Consider the following 21,359-nt stretch of genomic DNA (forward strand, 5'->3'; position numbering starts at 1 on the left):
AGTCACATGATAGCAGAGCCTCCTCACAGCTCACCCCATACCTTCCTCCCTGCCAAGTTTGAGAAAGCAAGGCAATGAAATCCAACCAGTAAGACTCTACCATTGTTTGTTTGTGGAACAAACCAAGACTGTGAAGAGAGAATCCACCTATTCTGGAAGAGAGCTAGAGCCCTCATTGGAATGGTAGAGTCTATCATGAATAAAATCTATGAAGCCATGGGTGTAGTGATACCAAATACCACGCCAACTGACACCATGAGAATGCACTAGAGTATCTCTGTGGCTTTAATATTTTCTGAAAATTCATGTATTCCGTGCTCTCGCATGTCTATACTTGCTTTGGGAAAACCATCTACACACCACCACATAACTACCCCAGTTAGAAGGCCAGTTAAGGAGCAACACTGATCAAAATTCCTTTGTGAGATCCATGGAACATGGATTTAAGGTCTTCTGCATCCTATATGTTGTGAAAAGAGAACAAGTGTGGAAGTTACAATTATAAAGATGAGTGGGCTCAGCCGTGAGATCAATAGCTGTCCTAGTTAGCTTTATTTGCACACCCTAGTCACATCAGAGTGAGCAGTGGATATGTCTGTCAGGGATTGTCTGAATAGTGAATTGATGGAAGAGTGCCCAGCCCACTGTGGATAATACTTTTCCCTTGACTTTCAAGGAAGAGAGTTAAGCATCAGTCTTTAAGGAAGCCAGCAAGCCATATGCTCCATGATTTCTGCTGCACCGACTGGCTATGGAGTGGGTTCCTTGGTTGGCGGTAATGCTGTGTGGAATAGCAATCAGGCCTGTCTGCTGTAGCTTTTTTACTTACTTCCTTCAAATGATAGATTATGACTTAGAGGTGCAAGCCAAATAAACTCCATCCCCCCTAAGCAGCTCTTTGACAAAGTGCTTTATCACAGAATTACAAAAGAACGTAGAACATGTGCTTCGTGAGAGAGTTGAGTGTGTGTGTGTGTGTGTGTGTGTGCGTGTGTGTGTGTGTGTGTGTGTGTGTGTGTGTGTTTGGGAATGTGATGGCTTTATTTGGAGATCAGATGACAGCCTTGGATGTCAATCTTTCTTGTTTGCAACAGACTCTCTCATTCTTATTACTCAACTAGTCTTATACTTCTTAATGATTTTGTTGCCATGAATATGAGACTAACTAGAATATGAGATTAGAGAAATTCTGTTCCCATCTCCCATCTTATCATAGGAGGGATAGAGTAACAGATGTAAGTGTCACTATATGGGCTCTATGAATAGAAACTCAAGTCCGCATGCTACACAGCAAGCCATTCCTCCACAGAACCATCTCCCTAGTTCCCTAAAGAAATTATTTCTAAAGTGTGAACCAGTAACTGGGGAAGTAGAATGAAACTTTGAAGGAACACATATTAATATTTAAGTGTATTCTCAAAGGCAATAATGGAAAGGAAAATAACTCAGCAGGAAAGGGAACTAGTTAACAGAATATTTAACATATAGGGAACAGTCTCAGATTTTCTACTGTTCCAGAAATGCAAATTAAAATGCAATCCCATTTCACATTATTAAGATGCTTGGGAATTTAAAAGTCTGATAATATTACAAATCGTTGAGGATACAGACAAGAACTTCAAACTGAGTTGGTGTGATGGATTTGTAAACTGAGCCAGCATGTTAGAAGGAGGGCGTATAACAGTGACCTACCTACTCACATAAAATTCAAGGAACAGGGGGTGTGAAATAAAGGAAAATAGATTTAACTTTTAGACATTGATTTATGCATTTTTCATGTTTAAAAATGTTTTTATTTTTTATTTCCCATTCCTTTACCTAATTTTGTTTATTGGGATTTTAAATAATGGGGTCATGATTTTTCCCGCATGTTATCTATCTGATCCTTTGTGTGTCCTGTCCTTTGTTGATTGACAGTTTCACACATTAATATAACGAATGTGTGAATTTCCGTCATCTTCTCCTCAACTTTTCCCATTCTCATTTTCCCCTTGTTTGCACCCAAGGAGCTTCCCTCCACCACCACATTTTCCTTTTGTGTGTGGTTCACTGCATTTAGTTAGTGGCTTCTGACAGAGCATGTGTGTGGGATCGTTTAATGGAGCAAGGGCAACTGATTAGTGACTATATCACTTGAAGAGGATGACCTGTCATCTCCCCCAAACCACTAATAGCTAACAGTCTCTCAGGGTGAGGAGGTGTTGCTGGTCCTATTATTGTGCAGGTCTTGTGTGACTAACGGCAGTTGCAGTGCGTTTATGGTTACAGTAGCCATGTCATGTCCAGAAGATATCTGTTTGTTGTCCTTTTGTCCTTTTAATCAATGCTCTGTCATATCCAGGGAAATTCATTAAACCTGTCTAAATATTTCCCACTAAACTCTTAGTTGGATAGGAAAAATATCCTGATTCCGTGTTCCTAGTAGACATCTTCTACACACTACCAAGCCAAACAAAGAATCTACTTTTCCTAAAGTGAGTTTAAAAGGGTAATTTTATGTAATAACTACTTTGGAGGGATTGTAGTTCACCTGTCTCTTCCCTGGGGGTTGGATGCTCTGGAAACCTGCACCACAGATGCCTTGCAATCCCATCTCACAATCCCAGTGTGGCATTTCTAAGAGTAACCACAATATCTAAATTTTACATATAGTTGTACTCTTTATTACACACACGGAGAGGGAGAGGGAGAGGGAGAGGGAGAGGGAGAGGGACAGGGACAGGGACAGGGACAGGGACAGGGACAGGGACAGGGACAGGGGGAGGTAGGAAGAATTCCTGGATGTTTGTTTTCATAGCTTTGCCTCAAGACCACACAGCAGAGCATCATCTTAATACAGCAAGGGTCTTATGGATACATAACCACAGTAGATGGCCATCTGTGCTCACTGAATCCTTTAAATGTGGCTAGTGTATCTGAAGAATTCATTTATTTTATTTTGTTTTGACAAGTTAAACATTTATCCCAGTGTGTCACATGGCTATTGTACCAAATACATCCAGTGTCTTTGAAAGCAGCTTTTCAAAATATGTGATAATGTTTTATTAAAAAATTTTATTGGATATTTTTTACTTACATTTCAAATGCTATTACCTTTTCTTGTTTCCCATCCATAAGCCCCCTATCCTATCCCCTTTTCCCTTCCTCTATAAGGGTGTTCCCCTCCCCAACCACCCCGCCTTCCCACCTCCCCTCTCTGACATTCCAATGTTGTCTACCTCATTACAATCTAGAATACTTCAGGAGAAAAGCCTCTGAGCATGCCTGGAAGGGTTACCTAGACTAAGTTGGATGAAAGACACATTCTAAGTGTAGGCAAGATCATTCCATGAGGTGGAGTAAATAGAAAGAGAGAAAAGCAAGCTGGTCATGTCCCTTTGCTTCATTGCTGTGGACACCATGGGACCAGGTAAGTTCATGTTCTTGACACCATAACTTCCGGATTTGGAACTGTAACCAAAACAAACCCTTCTATCTGGAAATTGCTTGGTTAGGTATTTTTTCACAGTAGCAAGGGAAGTAATCAATGCATCATAACATTGTTTTTATTATTATTATTATTATTATTATTATTAATTTATTTATGAGGCTACCTTTCTCCTTGTTACATGGTAGAAATAGAATTGTCAAATATGCTTTGTGAAAATCAAACTTAAATATTTTGCCTAACAAAAATTATCCATTTTTTGGGTTGGGGATTTAGCTCAGCGGTAGAGCACTTGCCTAGCAAGCACAAGGCCCTAGGTTCAATCCCCAGCTCCGAAAAAAAAAAAAAAGAAAAGAAAAAAAATTATCCATTTTAGTGCTCCAGTCCTTACAGTACAAAAAGATGTGGATTTTAAAATCAGCATATGTATGTAATTAGGTTGCAAGAATTTCTTCCTCTCTCAGGAGTCTCTAGTCTGAAATATAAATTCTTCATCTCCAACCCCCAAGTCAAAGGTGAGAAACTGAACAGAGGTCCCCATTACATCACCAGCAAGCACAAGATTACTTGATGAATGTTTAATTTTTTTTGCAGGTAGATAATAGAGTAGAAAATTACAAAAATCAATTAGCTATTGTCTTTGAATGGATAATTATAGACTGGTGGCTTTAGAGTTGGTCATGCAAGAGAATATGCAACGCAACAATAACAAAAATGTAGCTCCAGTTAAAATTAAAATGTCAGGATGAAAGCGAGCTGAGGAAATTGGACCACAATTGAGTGGCTACTATTCATGAATATGCATGAGGTGCTTTTGTGACTGTTCATTTTCATAATGAATAACTTGACACTTTTTTCTTTGAAATAGAAGTTTCTTGCATGTTAACAATGCACAGAACATTAACCATGCTCGTATGCTTTACTCATACTGCCACAAATAATAACTTCCACCCATGATGGTCAAACTGGGTGACAATGTTCCCAAGGTCACACCATCATTGAAATCACACAAGGATGTAGCTGTAGATTAGGCACAAGCACTTGTGTGCACATCCATACACATACACAAAGCCACACCACCCACACACACACACACACACGCACACGCACACGCACACGCACACTGCACAATTGCACATACTAACAAAAGTTTTCTTTAGCTATGATGTTGCATCTTGATTGTCAACTTGAGATTTAGAATCTCCATAGAGACAATGCTCTGGTATTATTCCTGAAGGAGACAGAGTCCACAACGTTGAAAAGACCACATTAATGTATGTCATTGTACAGCATGGATGGGGTTCCTAAACTGACTCAAAAAGGGGGAAAAAGCGGAACACCTGAAGTCATCTCGCTTTTCTTCTCCTCCCTTCCTCTCCCCTCCCCTCTCCTTCACTTCCTCCTCTACTCTCCTTTCCTCTTTCCTCCTCCCTCCCCTCTCTTCTCTCTCTCCATCTCCACTCTCACCTCCCATTTCTACTTCCAGACTGGTTGGAACGAGTTAGCTTGTATACTATTTAACTATACCGTATACTCATTGGCATTATTAGAAAGTAGTGGAAATAGGTGGATCTTTTTTCTAAAAAAGTCTTTGCTAACTACTTTGACATATCATCATGAGACAGTTTTGTTGGGTTAAGATGCAGGCGTGACATAGACCGAACTATATTGGTTAGTGCACACTTTGCTTTAGAGATGTGAACATTCTTAACCCACCTACCTGTCCGCACAAAAAACATCTTGTACTTGTTTTTTTATATAAGTCATTTTACATTATGCTTCTTCGAAATCACTGAGCACCTCTGACATGAGCCTTGCTTCGGGCGCCTTAATCCTCTGTGCTCCGATAGAGTACTCTATCAGGTCAGGTGAAATTTACTTCTTGACACTGACACTAGGTTAGAAATTTTATGGAAATTTCTATGAATAAATGCACAATATTTAGCTACTTTCATCACCCCACAGCTCAGTGACTGCTCAGTAATAACCACTTAGTAGATGAATACACAATGAATACATGACACAGCAAGATGAGTTTGTCATGTGATCAAAAGTGATGGGGCAGAAGTAAGAGACTGCAGAATGCTAATCCCTAAATTGAACAACTATACTAACTCTGTCTTCCCAAGGCTCAGAGATAATTGTATGTGTGTGTGTAGGGGGGGGGTTGAAAAGCCAGAAGCAGTCGCTGACTATAAAGAGACAATTAATTCCGGGTGCAGGAGAACAAGTGTACATATAAAGTCACAGCACTTATGACAGAATGCACAAGACCAGGATAAACCCAAGTCAGACCAAATCCTAGGATGGAGATGGGAGTTGAACACTAAACTAAACCCACAACCCTGAAGATACTGGCAAAGAATTAAGCTGCTGGGAGAGAGAAAGTTGGTTTTCTCAAAAAACTATAGCCCTTTGTACATCCACTACGCTCCAGACCAGGCCGGACATCAAGACTGGGTAGCACAAGTTGGTTTTGGTGATGAAAACAAAGGACACAAAGTTGGGGAAAGAGGGAATAGTTTGGGATGATCTGAGGAAGAAGGAATTAAAATGAATAAAACACATAAGAGATTGTCAAAGAACTAATAAAATTGAACTGCTCATGTTATGTATGGATATCATAGATATATAACCACATATTATATATAATATTTATATCCTCATTCTTTAGAAGAAAATATCAAAAATGAGTCGAAGTATATACTATATAAAACATGTCCAGTGTGGTGGCATAAACCTGTAATCCTGACATTTGGGAAATAAAGGCAGAGGAACAGATATAAATTCAAGGCTAGTCTGGGCTTCATTGTGTGTTCTAGGCCAGCAGATACTACAAGTTAAAATTTGGGCTACATAGTAACACATACACAAGTGAAGTCAGTAACTAGTGAAGACTTTAGAAGATATTTATTCCTTTATGTATGTAATTAAATATCTTAATTTCAGGGGAAAATGACAATATTAATTAAAAAGAAAAACATAGTCAACCCCAAGTTCCAAGCCAGTGGTCTCTGCTGAATAAGTTTGCTGATGCAGTGTGCGTGAGACTAGCTTGACTTCCAGCTCTCTAAGGTTCCCGTTTCATCTGATATGCAGTGACAGGGTACATGACTCTGTATAGAGATCCCTGATCAATTTCTCGATTGTAACCATTTCTCTCATCGCAACTGAGAAAGTGTCATTCATCTCTCTGAGGACTCAGAATGTAAGCTGCAGATTCCTACGGTGCCCTCCTTCTTTCTCTTCCCTTAAGGGAAATTACTTTGTCTTGATTGCCTGTTGCCTTTGTTAGCTCTCCTGGGCTTCTTCCTAAATCAGCCTGGTCCATGGGGAGTTCAAAGGAACCAATTAGGGAGCTGATTGTTAGAACCACTAGTGTCTACATTTCAGGGTGGTGAGTAGGTTTGTTCTGGGTCCCTCGGTACTTCCTTTCTCTTTCAGGGCATTAAATTCTTACATAGAGGCAATGCTTTATGAGGAACTCATCTTTTTTCTTTACTGTAACATGTGTCATTCCCAGTATAAAGACACAGTTGTTATTAACAGTAAATAGGAATTTATGTACAATGAGCGAGCATATTGTCGGTGCCCAATACCAGGTAAGGTGACTCACAGACTTTGATGGCTAATCTTACCTTAATTTATTGACTTCAAGAAAGCCTAGGAACCTATTAAGGAAGATCTCTGGAATGTCTCTGATGGAATTACAGAGAGGATTAGATCATGAGAGTCATAACTCAATGGGAAGCTAAAGATAGGAGGTGGGATCTTGAGGAAGAATATAAGTCTCTTTGGAGGTGTTCTTAGAAGCTACAATTTTTCTTTTTACTTTTCTCTAAACTGACTGACTAACAGAATATTTCGTAATATCCTCGTTTTCCTCATTCCATTCCTTTTGGACATTTTGTCTAGAAGTAGCAAAGAACAAAACTCCAAATCAGCTGTATGTAATGCAGATGATTGTGCTGTTGGAGTAACATAAAATAGGTTGGAAGAGATTTATGCTGCCCTGGGATTTGGTTCTGACATTTTGTTCAACTGAATCATATAACTTGATTGACACCCCCTATGTGAGTCTGTGTGTGTGTGTGTGTGTGTGTGTGTGTGGTGTGAGAGAGAGAGGGAGAAGAAGAAGGAGAGGAGGAAAAAGAAGAAGAAGAAGAAGAAGAAGAAGAAGAAGAAGAAGAAGAAGAAGAAGAAGAAGAAGAAGAAGAAGAAGAAGAAGAAGAAGAAGAAGAAGAAACAGTTCTTGTCATCATAGTAGTAGTTGTAGTAGTAGTTGGGTGGCCTATTTGTAAGACTGCACATACATGCATTTGCAGGCCATAAGTCAACTCTCCATCAATTTCACAGGACCTAGGGTTCACCAGCACAACTCCACTGGCTGGCCAGTAGTCCCCCAATGACTGACTCTCCTCAGTGCTGAGATTATAGAACCATATCAACCCATCTGACTTTTTATGCCAGTGTGGGGTTTGAACTCACATCCTCACACTTGGGTGGATCATTAGCTAATTTATTTCTCTTAAAAAGGGGAGACAGAGCGTGATGCACAGACTATGGTGCTCTTATATGAGACTGAAGACAACATTTTGGAGTTAATATTTTCTTTTCACATTTAAATAAATCCTAGGGATCAAATTTATGTCATTGTACTTGTGCAGCAGAAGACTTTACACAGTGAGCCATCTCCCTGGCCCTTAGCTAGTTTTTCTCAACAAGATGAGTTTTGCCATCATGAAGTCACAAGTCAGAAAGCACAGTAGTGAGACTTCCTAGGTTTTAATTCAAAAGATTGGGCCATAAACAATAACTTGGGGAAGGGTTCATCTTTGGTTACATCATCAAATGACAACCATTAATTGTAGAAGATTGACATATTTAGCAAAGTCAATGTAGCTCATCATTTCCATTTCACTAAAAATTATACTCATTTCATTTGTTAATTTCCTGAAATTGTCTAAGCTCCAGAAACCATTTCAAGGTTTTTAGATAAATGAAAGGGACTGAGTGGAAGTCTAGAGGAAAATTTAACCTTTGTCCTGATTTCTTTTCTAGAATTGAAGATTCGGTCAACTCCATAAAGGATTCAGATGAAACAAACAAACAAAGAAAAAGGATTTTTCTTAATTTCCAATTCTTTGTCTTCTTTTGGATTGACTCCATAGAAATGGCTTCAATGTAATTTGACTAAAACACTATTGAAGCTTATGACATTTATGAGGTAGATATATAGGGACCTGAGACATCACTCAGCAGTGAAGAGGACTTGTTCTTTCAGAAGACATGAGTTTGGTTCCCAGCACTCATATTAGGTAGCTCACAGCTGCCTGTACATCCTACTCCAGGGGATCTAATGTAACCCTCTCTTCTCATCTTCATGAATAACCACACCCACACCACATGCATGCTTGCATGTGTGTTCTCTCTCATTTTAAAAATAAAGAAAAATTTGACATAAACTTTTTGAGTCAGAACACAGCGATTTTTTTTTTTACAGTTGAAAGCATAACTAGCAGTTCTGAATAACTGTACCAGGCTGAATGGAACTCACTGTTTCCAGGGCAACTGTCATGTGACAGGCTTTAAAATGTGATTAAATGTATTAAAATACAATTAAATTAATTTTGTATAAAGACAAATTTATTTTTTCAAAAGAAAGTGTTTGGGATATTCAGATACCATTAACTTTGCTTACACACAGACTCACATAAAATAAATGCCAAGAGGCCCTGCTGTGGGTGAAAGGTGACATGTCCTACACAGGCTCACATGTTTGAACATTCGATCCTCAGTTGGGGTTCTGTTTGGTGAAGCTGTGGAACCTTGGGAGGAAGTGAATCTAGGGGAATAGCCTTGATGTTTTGGAGCCTGGCCTCAATTGCTGTTCAATGTCTGCTTCCAATGGGAGCACACCAGTATCCTATTCCCACAGCCGCTTCTGCTGCTGCCTTCCCCAAGATCATGACCAAGTCACCTAGAACAAAAGCCACTTGTCCCTTATAATGTTTCCTGTTAGATATTTTGACATAATAACCAGAGTAACAAGCACAGGCACCATGAGGTAGAGAGAACTCCTCTCTGCAAGTCTATCCAGGCTGTGGCTTGATCGAGAAGCAATGCTTTTAATCAATAGAGCTGGGTTTTCTTTGCAGTGTTACATTCATAGTCTTCCTAACTTGGTGTGTGCAGAAAGAAAAGCTCACAACCTGGGAGAACGGAGTCATTTATCTATTTTCTGGGAAATTAAACGCCACGGGGTTTTCTTCCTCCAGTGTTTACAAGAATAACGCGGTCCAAGCCCGGGTCTATATCTGGAAAGCTATGAGCATAGGTTATTAGCAAATAACTAGTTATCCAAGTTACTCAAAGTTTCAGCATGCAGAGTGACTCAGAGTATAGCGCCGTGGAGACAAGGCAGCAAACAGCTTACCCAAGAGTCAGAATGACGAAGGAGCAGGATATAGAGTAATGACCAGGTCAGGAGGATAAAAATGCTATTATTCTTCAGTGACTTAGTATATTAAATACTTCTATATTATGTTTATATGTGAAATGTTGATAGGTCAGATGTCCTTTGAGGTTCATAGTAATCTTCCAGACTATGAAGGAGTGAGGAACTAAGAGAAAAATATTTCTACAGGGCACCTGAAATAGCTCAGGGATAAAGGCAGTTGGGGCCAAGTCCAAGTAACTGATTAAGTCCGTGGGGCACACATGGCATAAATAAGAACTAATTCCTACTAGTAGTCCTGTGACCTCCATGTATTTGTTGCAACACAGTCTTCCCAACACATATATCCAAAATAAAAAAATAAAATATGAAAATATCCTAGATGCCCATCAACTGATAAAGGGGTAGCAAAATGAAAATATGGCACACAATAGAATATTATGCAGCTATAAGGAAAAATTGAAATTATGGGATCAACAGGTTAATGTATGGAGCTGAAAAAAATCTTTCGAGTGAGTTGAGACCCACAAAATATACATATATACATACATAATATATACATATACATATGTGGATGCAACCTCTGAATACTTGGGTGTGTGTAAAGTTGGTGCCACAGTTGAGGGAATAGAAAGCAAGTGATATAAAGGTGTAAAGGGTAACACTAGACCAGGAAGCATTAAACTGAGTGGGAACAGGAGGGCAAGAGAGAAGAGAAAGCATAAAGAGTGTACTAGCGGGTTTTGTGTGTGTCAACTTGACACAAGCTGGAGTTATTGCAGAGAAAGAAGCCTCCCTTGAGGAAATGCCTCCATGAGATCCAGCTGTAAGGCATTTTCTCAACTAGTGATCAAGCCTGGAGGACCCAGCCCATTGTGGGTGGTGCTATCCCTGGGCTGGTAGTCCTGGGTTCTATAAAAATACAAGGTGACCATCCCAGGGAAGCAAGTCAGTAAGTAACATCCCTCTATGGCCTCTGCATCAGTTCCTGCTTCCTGACCTGCTTGAGTTTCAGTCCTGACATCCTTCGATGATGAACAGCAATGTGGAAGTGTAAGCTGAATAAACCCTTTCCTCCCCAACTTGCTTCTTGGTCATAACATTTGTGTGGGAATAGAAACCCTGACTAAGACAAGGAGACATAATTGACTTTAAAGACCTCTGCACATGTCATATAGAAGTTTACTGCAGAAACTTCTTAAAATGCATACACATTTGTATATAAAGGGAGTGTAAGTAAAGACACTTCATTAATACCTATCCCAGACACCATAAGGTGTCAATTAAAGAAGTCAATGACAAATATAGTTTATTTCCTTTTTGTAGAAATAATGTTTATATGCCCTGTGGTGTGTCTCTGTCCTTCCTTGCCTCCCTAAGGCACCTATTAATTGGATAAAATAAAAAGCCTGTGGCCTATTAGCAAAAGGCAGAGTAGAAGGTGGGAGCTCTAAGAGAGATAAGAACTAGTCAGGGAAATAGTCAGGCAGAGGAAAATTTGCGACCCAGACTTGGAGGAAGTGGAACATATGAGACCGAGGAGAGATAAACAGTCATGTGTCAGGTATAGAATGATATAAATGGGAAAATTGAGTTATGAGCTAGTCAGGGAAAAGACCTAGACATTCATTAATAAATATTAAGCCTCTGAACCATTGTTTGGGGACTGGAACAATGGTGCAAAAGTTTATGATTATACCTTCGGGTTGGTAGGCAATGGTATACCATAGACTCATACATAACACATTGCAAGTAATTGGCATTGGTCTTGGATATGATCTGGAACTTCATTGTAAACTATTTCTGAAGAAGCCACATACTTTCACAATAGGTCATGGAGATATCCAACTGATCCACAGCTGGAAAATACACCTTTACTGACCTTGAAGCTTCATCCTTACTATTTTTCATAGTGCTGGAAAGTTCTATTTATACTAGTGGATAAAAATAATTAGTGGTCTTACCCAGCTGTAAACTCTCTGAGACACAGTAAAGACTATCCTGGAAATACAGTCTATGGTGCAATAGTGGCTTGAATGTTATGGGGATAACCAACCATTTTCTGGTTGGACTTAAACAAGATGTCAGTCATGCCTTATACGTTTACCTGGAACCCAAAAAGGTGGCTGACTGGGTTATAGCATGAGAACCTAATGATATTAACTTGCTAAGTGGACATAATAATAAAGATACCTCTAAGTTCTTATAATTATACCCATAGATTATGGCATCATTTAACGCTTTCCAAGCAAAAATTTTCTTTCCGTAAATGGTGATTAATGCACAGAGTCATAAAGAATCAGCCTGCAGAAAATTAGAAACTTTTGAATGCCATCCTTTTTTACATTTATTTAATTATTTTATTCATTTTTAATATTTAATATTTACAAACTTTCATGTATAGCTTAAAATATAATTAATATAATATCATAGTTAATTACATTAATTACTTTATTTTAACTTATTTTATGTCAAATCTTGTTTTCATTTCATTATCTTCTGAATCTGCATTGTTTGTTTTATGTCCTTTTTCTCCACTACACTCTCTCCATTTTTCTGAATTCTATATATGCATTTTATTTTATTTTTTAATATTTTTCTTTTTTAGTTGCATTTTCATTTACATTTTAAATGTTATCCTTAAGCAGTGAATTTTTATTACCAGGCTGTCTCAACAAGCCAGTACCTGAATAATGACACAGAGACCTTTTACTCTTTATGAAAACTTAGGCCACATAGCTTAGGCATGTAACCAACTAGTTCATGTAACTTAATTAGCCCATTTGCACTGCTCCACTTTTGCCACATGGCCTGTTACCTCTCTTTTACATAATCAATCACTCAAGGCACCTGCTCCTTTTACCTCCATGTCTGCTTGGCAAATCCCCAAGCCTGATTCTTTCCTAGAGTTTCTATATCTACGCAGATGTCCTACCTTCCCTCTCTTGTCCTGCCATATGCTTTTAGCTCTTGAATAAACCAATTAGAATATAAGGGACATGATTGTTTACGAAATATGATGCAGGTGCTGAACAACTGGAATAACAATTCCAAAGTCTGGCCTAGTCTCTGAGGGGATAGAAATCTACATTTGCATAATACAAAGACCACCTTTACACAGTACAGAAGGTAATCCCAACAATATTTCTTTACAGATACAGCTCCTGAGAGGCTACTCATGCCACAGTAGATGCTCCTATACCTGTTCCCATGGGCAGCACTAGGAGATTTAGTGAATTTTTTTTAAAGAAGAGAGTGAATAGAGTTGGAAAGCAGTAGAAGCTGTGTGTTAGGGGGAGGCTAGAGAGGAACTGGAGGTAAAGTAATGGAGGGAGCTATAGTAATAAAACTGCATCATATACATATACATAAACACACATACACACACACACACACACACACACACACACATATATATATATGAAATTCTCTAACAGTAAAAGCAATAAAAATGTGGAAGGGAAGCACAACCTTTAGTTTATGTTAATTAAGAAATGATGGTATCTCAAAAGATGCTTAAGGTCTTCTTATGAAAGTCAATTGATCTTTGTTAGCAACAGTGGAAGCCATTCTTCAAAAACAGGTATCAAAGATTCATTCAAATTGCACAAGGATGTGAGAAGTTTCCACAAGACAGAATAAAAGGAAGTTTACCCTTTCAAATCAATAAGATGTGGTCTTTTGAACTGCAACTGCCTTCTTTCCAGTTAAATCATCCTCAAATACCACAGTCAGTGTTTAGATTCCTACTGATTTTTGAATTGGAAAGTATTTGGGAGAATGGTAAGATAACTCAGTTGTGATGTTTTTGATGTGTAGGAACAAAGATCTGTGTTTGATCCTCAGCAAAAAAGAAAAGGAGGACAAGGAGGCAGTCATAATTGTCATTTTCCTCCTTTTCCTCCTTTCCTCATCACCATCATCACCATTAACACCACCTTCTTGTTCTTCCTGTTCCTCTTGTTCTTCTTGTTCTTCTTGTTCTTCTTGTTCTTCTTGTTCTTCTTGTTCTCCTTGTTCTCCTTGTTCTCCTTGTTCTTCTTGTTCTTCTTGTTCTTCTTGTTCTTCTTCTTGTTCTTGTTCTCCTCCTCCTCCTCCTCCTCCTCCTCCTCCTCCTCCTCCTCCTCCTCCTCCAGGGAATGTGACTACAGGCTTCTAAAGTCTGAGTTAGGGGTCAGCAGGCAGGAGGTCTCTGGCTGCCTGACCTGACAATCTAGCCTAATCAGGAAGCCCAGGTCCCAGTGAGAGTCACTGCCTCAAAAATAAGGCAAGCAATTCTTGATAGAAATGCCTTATGTTGACTTTAGACTTCATATAAAACCACAAACATGACATGAATGCATAACACACACACACACACACACACACACACACACACACACAATCTATTTGGTTGTTATGTAGTCAAAAACATGCCACTCCTTGACTCATGAGGATGTTCAATCTACATTTAAGACAAGTCTCAGATTATATTCATACAGTGTCTTTCAATCTCCAGCCATCTGCTACAGTTCTTCTGTGGACTCTTTCCAGCCTGAGATTCCTTCTATAACTGTCTCCTAGGAATCCTGAAGGGTATTTTGGAACACAGCATCCAAGTGCATGTTGTGATCTTTTTCACATCTTTCTGTGCCATTTTTCCCTCTGGATTGGCCCTCTCACGTGCCTTTTGAAATCTGTAGGCAGAAATTCCAAGAGGCTGCCAGTCCATGGGAGGACATAAACAACTTAATAGAGAAAGAATTTTCTCAGGCTCACAGTTCAAGGGAACACAGTTCAAAGGAATACTCTGCCATTCTTCAGAAGTTAAGGCAGTGTGGGAGAAAAGCATTCAACTAGGGTGGGAGGCTAGCTGGTCACATCATACTATATTCAGGAAACTGAGGGTTAACAGGAAATAAGGTGGTTGTAAAGACCCAAGCCTAAGTGCTCCCTTCCTCTCAAGCTCCACCTCCTAAAAATTGCCTAACACTGCCACCACCTGTGGAGCAAATATGTGTACCTATGGGGGACATTTCAATGGAAGCTACAACAGACTATTTGAGTGACTTTACTGCTAGAGCCTATACTGAAATAGAAATATAGTGAACTATATTTTCTGAAACTGAATGATGGAAACTGTAAAATATTTGCCTGTCACAGCATGATAAACGAGAGCAGATTTACTTTGAAGAAGCAAAACAACCATAAATGTGTGTAACAGCTGAGAAGATCGTGCATATTTTAAAGAAAGCAAGATAGTGGTTTAATATACACAAAAAGAATTTCAAATGTTATAAATAAAATATAAGTCACTGGAAAAGAAATCCGGATTTCAAAGGGAATATAAAACACAGTGCAGGCAGACGGGGACTACGGAGCAGCAGACTGCTAAAGTTCTAGGAGGCACTCTGCAATTTTTGGTGTGCATGACGTAATTGTGTAGAATCTGTGAAACAATGGATTTTATTGCTATGGTTTAGATGATTTAAGAAGTGCTATGGTATGTTTCTTCCCATAGATGTCTGCTTCCTCTTCTTGAAAATTGAAACTGAGAGTCTGTAGCAGACTTGTACCATATTCCCTTCCTCTCTCTAGCGTTCCTTCCTTCCAAACCTCCCTCCCTCCCTTCCTTCCTTACCTCCTTTCTTCTTTCTCCCTTCCTCCCTCCCCCTTCCTTCTTCTCTCCTTCCCTCCATTCTTTTTTCCTTTCCTTCCATCCCTCCTTCCTCCCTTTAGTCCTCTCTCCTTCCCTTTTTGATTCCCTTCAGTCCCTCATTCCTCCCTCCCTCCCTTTCTCCTTTCTCCCTCCTTCCCTCTTCCCTCCCTTCTTTCCTCCTATTCTCACTTTATTCTTTCCTCCTTTCCTCCTCTCCTTCTTTCTTCCCTCCTTCTCTTTCTCCTTCCTTTCCTCCATTATCTATTTTTTCCTTTCATTCTTCCTTTCTCTCTTTCTCTCTCCTTTCCTTTTTTCCCTAACTCTAAGTTTCTCTTTATTTTAAATAGACACCGCCTCTTTTTCCCTCCCAGTGACTCTCACCTCCAGCCTAGGGCCATGTCTTACTTATATAACCCTTAATGATAATCGACTTAAACTACGCTCTGAGGCACAATTTTAACTAATAGATACTTCTAAGGGGATCTAGCAAATTGTTTTTCTTCTTACTGATTAAGGGAGAGATAATACCTTTTAAAACTCTAGAGTCTTAGTGAAGCATGTTGTAGCCAGGCAAAACTCAGATAGCCCAACACAAGGCATCAAAGCAGAAACATTTTAAAATTTCGGACCCCTAAAGCCATTATTGAATTAGGATATCTTAATCACTTCTGACTGCTATAAGAAAATACCATAGATATTAAGGGATTAGGGAAAATAGCACTTATTTCTCAGGGTGCTGGCAACTAGGTTGCAAAAGCCCTCCCAGAGAGCTCAGTGTAGGGTGAAAGTGTTGGAATGAAAGCAATGGTGAGGGAGTTGGATGGAGTGGATGTCATCAGACCAGAGTTCCTAAGCCTCACAACTTAATTCCCTTCCAAATGCCTCCTCTTCAGTATCCTAACACAAGGAACTAGGATGCTTAACATTATCCTCTGAGCCATCTCACTAGCAATAAGGTACAAATCTTAATTTTTCTATATGACTAAAGCAGAATGTTTAATCTCAGAAGTTGTTTTAGTTTTTGAAAACTTAAAATTAAGTGTGTGTCTGTATGTGTGTGTGTATGGGGTGGGAGAGATAGAGACAGGCAAACATAAAGAGAGACATACAGACACACAGACACATATACACACACAGAGAGGGGTGGGAGAGAGAGAGAGGGAGAGAGAGAGAGAGAGAGAGAGAGAGAGATCTTGCAGGTGTGCATGTAGGTACAAAGGTCATAGACAATCTAGGGCTTCTATTCTCTCCTTACACTTATTTTCTTTCAGATAAAACATTTTTTGACAAATAACTTTATAGCTAAAACATTAGGTTACTCTCACCTGTAAATCTTAAGTATATTAGGCATTAAATTCTATGTGTTAATACATTTTCTCCTACATTTTATAGAGAGAATCTTCCTCTCTATATTCCAAAGTGTGAAGACCCACTTTGTACTGCTTTAGATTTAATTAAGCCTCTGATATGAATAATGTATGTTTAGCTCACATGAGTAGCGATGATTTTTAATTCAAATTGCTGAACACAAAATTGCTGTGAAAAAGTTGAATGATTCACCACTAATAACATATTCATAGTCATAATGTAAATACTAAGATACCTAAAACTGATGTGTTAACACAGATATTTGCAAGTGTCTAATATCATTATTTTCACTGTCAAAAACAATGGAAGCCATAAAAGAAACACCACTTGCCTTCTGACTCACCTTTGAATATATATTGGAAGAAACAAAACTTGAAAGCAGATTATCTGACCCAAGGTTCTCTCTAGCACTCTGCAGGGACAGCACTTTTCTTAGCATAATAAATAGTTTGAACATCTTGAATAAAATATCAATTATGAGACTTTATTAGGATCACCATAAAAGTATCATAGACTTTCATTCAGTTGGCTGACTTCCCATGGTGTTTATAATATCAAACATGGGTATAAATGATCAGATACATTGTATATTGACTTGTACATAGTGCTTATTTTGCATAAACATAGTCAGTTTTAAATTGATTTGACAACTCTAAAGTTGTCAGGTTAATAAATTTAACCTATGAATAATGGTCTCAATAGTCATGGAGAAATTCCTGATAGTATCATTGTCTTGGCTGTCATATTTGTTACTTTTAAACATGTTTTAACAAAATCAACTTAAGATAGGAAGATTTTGCTTAGGCTTACAGGTTTAGGGTACAGTCCATCATGGTGGCGAAGTCATAGCTGGATCTAGCTGCAGATGGTCAAGTTGCATTTAGCCAGAAAGCAGAGAGAGAGATGATCTCTGCTATTTGTTCTTCCACCCACATTTAAGATGGATCTTCCCACTGTTGCTAGAGGGCTGGAATCCATGCCTAGCTGTTTATTTCCATGGTGATTAAAGTTCACAACTTGTCAATCAAGATTAACCATTACAATCAGTGTGCAATTGTTAGTGGCTCTTAAATAAGTGTTTGCTGCAGTTTTCATGTTAACTCTAGATAGCTCCCAAATATTTGAGACTGGACTATTATATTTATGTAACCAGCTTTAAGGGCATAACAACTGAGCAGTATTACTCTATTTTAATCCTCTAAACTAACATGGCAACTTTCCAGGCAAAATCACAATGATCTAACACTCTGGGCTCCAGGGGTTTTCTAAGAGTGTTTCCTGGACTCTCTCCCCATGGTAAATCCCCATTTTCTCTTTCTTTCCTCCCCCTGGCTGGGAGGAAATCCAGCCCTCTTCTCTACCTTGATTAGTCATTGGCCAATTAGTTTCTTTACTGACAATCAAATAATTCGGGAACAATGTACACAACAATGAGACAGGAGATTCTTAGATTAAGGATTGAAACCAGATGCAGGGACAGGGAAATCAGCATTTGAATAATACTTGGATAATCTTTACACAGTGCACAATAACATTATGCTTGCATGTAATGTCTATCTTTCACTAAAACAAAGCATGCCCATTTTAGATAAAATTGTTTCTAAATGTAGAACTGAGAAAATCAGTAAAATTCTTGCTGGAGGGTCCCTTGAAAAAATGAAATACCCTTTCTTTTCCTTTTTTTTAAATTTTTTATTAGATATATTTCTTTACTTACACTTCAAAGGTTATACCCCTTCCCGGTTTCCTGTTCATAAGCCCCCATTTCCTCCCCTCCCCTCCCCCATACAGGTATTCCACCTCTGCATTATTAAAAATTGAATTATAGCATTATAGGCTGGTTTTTCTCCCTTCAGTCACTGTAATTTCAAACTCATTTCAATATTGTTTTATATGTGTGTTTATTTATGTATATGTGTATCTTAAAATATGGATACAACGTGAGTCCATTTTCTTGTGTTTGTGAATATAATTTCCATGATGTACAGTGTGTATTAGACAATCTATATGCAGGTCATTTCTGTAAAAATTAACCTTCTGACAGTCACCTTTAACTGCTTATAACTTTTTTTCATCATTATTAACTTGAGTATTTCTTTTTTTTATTAACTTGAGTATTTCTTATATACATTTCGAGTGTTATTCCATTTCCCGGTTTCCAGGCAAACACCCCCTAATCCCTCCCCCTCCCCTTCTTTATGGGTGTTCCCCTCCCCACCCTCCCCTCATTGCCACCCTCCCCCCAACAATCACGTTCACTGGGGGTTCAGTCTTCGCAAGACCAAGGGCTTCCCCTTCCACCGGTGCTCTTACTAGGCTATTTATTGCTACGTATGGAGAGTCCAGGGTCAGTCCATGTACAGTCTTTGGGTAGTGGGTTAGTCCCTGGAAGCTCTTGTTGGTTGGCATTATTATTCATATGGGGTCTCAGACTGGTACAACCATTCTGGAAATCAGTCTGGAGGTTTCTCAGAAAGTTGGACATTGAACTACCTGAGGACCCAGCTGTACCTCTCTTGGGCATATACCCAAAAGATGCCCCAACATATAAAAAAGACACGTGCTCCACTATGTTCATAGCAGCCTTATTTATAATAGCCAGAAGCTGGAAAGAATCCAGATGCCCTTCAACAGAGGACTGGATACAGAAAATGTGGTACATCTACACAGTGGAATATTACTCAACTATCAAAAACAATGACTTTATGAAATTCATAGGCAAATGGATGGAACTGGAAAATATCATCCTGAGTGAGGTAAGCCAATCACAGAAAAACACACATGGTATGCACTCATTGATAAGTGGCTATTAGCCCAAATGCTTGAATTACCCTAGATGCCTAGAACACAAGACGGATGATCAAAATGTGAATGCTTCACTCCTTTAAAACAGGAGCCGGATGTAGATCGCTCCTGAGAGACACAGCCAGAATACAGCAAATACAGAGGCGAATGCCAGCAGCAAACCACTGAACTGAGAATAGGACCCCCGTTGAAGGAATCAGAGAAAGAACTGGAAGAGCTTGAAGGGGCTCGAGACCCCATATGTACAACAATACCAAGCAACGGGAGCTTCCAGGGACTAAGCCACTACCTAAAGACTATACATGGACTGACCTTGGACTCTGACCTCATAGGTAGCAATGAATATCCTAGTAAGAGCACCAGTGGAAGGGGAAGCCATGGATCCTGCTAAGACTGAACCCCCAGTGAACTAGACTGTTGGAGGGAGGGCAGCAATGGGGGGAGGGTGGAGGGGAACACCCATAAGGAAGGGGAGGGGAGAAGGGAATGTTTGACCGGAAACCGGGAAAGGGAATAACACTCGAAATGTATGTAAGAAATACTCAAGTTAATAAAAAAAAAAAAAGGAAAAAGAAAGGGGGAACAAGAATACCTTTGGCAGGGAATAGAGAAGCAAAGTTTAGAACAGGGGCAGAAGAGACACCCATTCAGAACCCACATGTGGCCCATACATATACAACCACCAAACTAGATAAGATGGATGAAGCAAAGAAGTGCAGGCTGACAGGAACCAGATTTAGACCTCTCCTGAGAGACACAGCCAGAATACAGCAAATACATAGGCGAATGCCGTCATTTCTTTTCCTTTTAACAATGAATCTTGACTTTATCCTCCTGATATAATATATTATAAAACCATGTAAAATGGGTTAAGTAACAATGTAAGAGTAAATAAAAGATAAAATGAAGAACATAAAGAAAGCAATAATTTAAGTTATGAAGGAAATAATGGAGTGACATCTAGAAATGTAAAATTATTCTAAATTTCAACAAATATTAGTGCAACAGGGAGGTCAGAAGAACATGGGAAATTTAACACTTTCTAAAATACTGTCATGGAGAGAATATGTAATTTCAGATAGTGTAATTAGAGTTGGCTGTAGCACCAGTGTGGAATGCCTTCTATAGGCTTTAGGGGCTGAGGATTGGTTCCCCAGATGTTTAAAAAGGTTGTGGAACCTTTATTAAGAGATCCATGCTGGATAAAGGATGGTTGAGGCTTTCTTTCCTGGACTCACTTCCTGTTTACTCTCAACTTCTGATGGTATGTGTACTTCCGTCAGCTACTTCCTGTTAGAGCATCGTTCTCTACCTATCGATACTCCTCCTCTTCTGCTATACCCTCCTCTGAAACAGAAAGTAGCACTTTAGAATTGGGAGGCAAAATAACCTTTCTCCCTAATTTGCTTTTTTCCGAGGACTTTATCACAGCAACAAAAAAGTAGGTAAGACAATGTGTTTTCCCTTTAGATCTCAAAGAACAAGGAAACTGTCTTTGAGTCATAATTTAACAAGCTATCTTTAACAAGATAGCAATGGTGTCATTCAGACACTTCTGTAGCATTTCTTGATATAGAGAGTGTTTTGTTGTTGCTGGTAGTGGTGTGGTTTGGTTTGGGTGTTTTGTTTTGCTTTGTTTTCAGGATGTCAGTTGCATTCCTTGG

This window comes from Rattus norvegicus, chromosome 17 (assembly GCF_036323735.1).
Source record: "Rattus norvegicus strain BN/NHsdMcwi chromosome 17, GRCr8, whole genome shotgun sequence".
Classification (NCBI taxonomy): domain Eukaryota; kingdom Metazoa; phylum Chordata; class Mammalia; order Rodentia; family Muridae; genus Rattus; species Rattus norvegicus.